Source organism: Selaginella moellendorffii, unplaced genomic scaffold (assembly GCF_000143415.4).
Source record: "Selaginella moellendorffii unplaced genomic scaffold, v1.0 SELMOscaffold_177, whole genome shotgun sequence".
NCBI lineage: Eukaryota > Viridiplantae > Streptophyta > Lycopodiopsida > Selaginellales > Selaginellaceae > Selaginella > Selaginella moellendorffii.
Genome location: NW_003314437.1, coordinates 90790 through 92871, shown reverse-complemented (window position 1 = coordinate 92871; position 2082 = coordinate 90790).

Genomic DNA, 2082 nt, shown 5'->3' with positions numbered 1-2082 from the left:
CCAACACTGCCACTGGATCGAGGCCCACAGGCCCGACCACTAAGTCCCACGGTCCTCTGGGACTTCCTCACCACACAACTGTGTCCTTGGTCACTACCCCAGAGGATTGCTCCTCTTCCTTTCCACAGTCTAGGCCTTTGGGACAACATTTCGGAACACCGTGGCCTTACGCGAGCCACCTGGGTACTCTCCCCGCCTTCTGCCCTTGGGTGCTCTAGCCATGGGCTTAGAGCGAGGTTCCGTTGAGCCACGCCTGGTATCCAAGTAGGTAGTGCCACCCACACTTGGACTGGGAGCATCGGCCAGTCGATCTCCCGGGGGAACTAGAGCCGGCTCTTGAACACTTCACCAAGCTACCCCACTTGTCGGTCCGTGTTCACTCTAGTCTTGGATTTCCCAGTGGTCAGCTCATCACCCAACACTGGGTCTGGCCTTCCTGGGCCAAACTGGCCTTTCCTAGCCAAACTGGCTCCACTGGGCTCCAAGCCCCACACTCTCCCTACTATACTTTTGGAATCCCCCGCAGCCCCCCCCCCCCCTGGGGGACGATCGCTTTGGGCTTTCACCCAACTGCCTGTATTAGTATTCAGACTCGGACTCGGACTCGGACTCGGACTCGGTCTCGGTCCCGGATTTGGACTCGGACTCGGTCTCGGTCTCGGTCTCGGTCTCAGTCCCGGTCTCGGTTCCATCTCGGGTCCATCTCGGACTCCATCTCGGGTCCATCTCGGACTCCATCTCGGACTCCATATCGGACTCCACTTCGGACTCCATATCGGACTCCATATTGGACTCCACTTTGGGTCCATCTTGGACTCCACTTCGGACTCCATATCGGACTCCACTTCGGACTCCATATCGGACTCCACTTCGGACTCCACTTCGGGTCCATCTCGGACTCCACTTCGGGTCCATCTCGGACTCCAACTCGGGTCCGCCTCGGACTCCATCTCGGACACTTCCACGTGTCATGTGTTGGTCCTTTTTGGGTCCCTTTTTGGAGCCTTGCTTATTGGTTGCCTCGTGCTTGCTCCTCGAGCACTTTGTTGGGAGTTCCACTCCCGCTCTCGACCTTCCAAGTCGGAGCTTTTAGTCCAAACGTGTTATGCTCGTTTGGCTTTCGCTTCGGCCACTACCACGTGGCACCCTTTCCGGCTCCACTTTGGGGCCTAGGGATTTTGTGTCTCACACCTTGGTCCCCTAAGTCACAAAGAAACAGCAAGTAACTTGAAAGTGTTTTTCCATTACGACAAGCCCACTTCAAAGATATAGCGGAGAGCATAACAACTAAAGGTTTAACTCCCTCTCCAAACCACACATCTTTAACAATACCGTACTCTAGCGAAACATGCTTAATACTCCACTTTATTTCTAGATCCACCTTCGCTAACCATAGCATCCCAAGAATGAGATCCACATGATAGATATCTGCGAGATAAAGAGTCTCCAAAAGTGTGGTTTTGCCAACCAACACTTCCAGCCTCTCTACACAAGCATTGAAATGCTGAGTAGAGGTAGCTACACCTTCTACTGTGTATGGAAGAATTCATGTGACCAGGCCATGCTCCACAACAAACTTTGTTGAAACAAAGTTGTCATCACTCCCACTATCCAGTAAAATCCACATTAGACTGCCATTGAACATGCCCTCCAGCATTAAAGCTGATTCACAAGTATCCTCGAGCTCCATGTTGTTCCACACATAGTTGAGTTGACAAGCAATGACCAAAAGCCTCTTCCTCCGACCGGAATGGTCAACCCCATCATCCTCACGCTGCTAAGCTTACAACTTTTTAATATCTGACTTACCATTAGTAACAGATTGGGCATTCTTCTTGCCCTATTGCTTGTTCTTCAGCTGTGGACAATCAGCCTTATAGTGTCCAAGCTTGCCATAATGATGACAACCTTGTCTATAATTCACAAAGAACTTTTGCTTCTTTAACCCCTTTGCATCTGAAGTAGTCACCACAGACTTTAACTTGTGGTGCTTGTTCCCATCCTTATGTCCACGGCAATCATCACTACAATTCTCCTATTTTCTTTCATTTTTTTCTTCAGGAATTCCATCTCTTGTTGCCA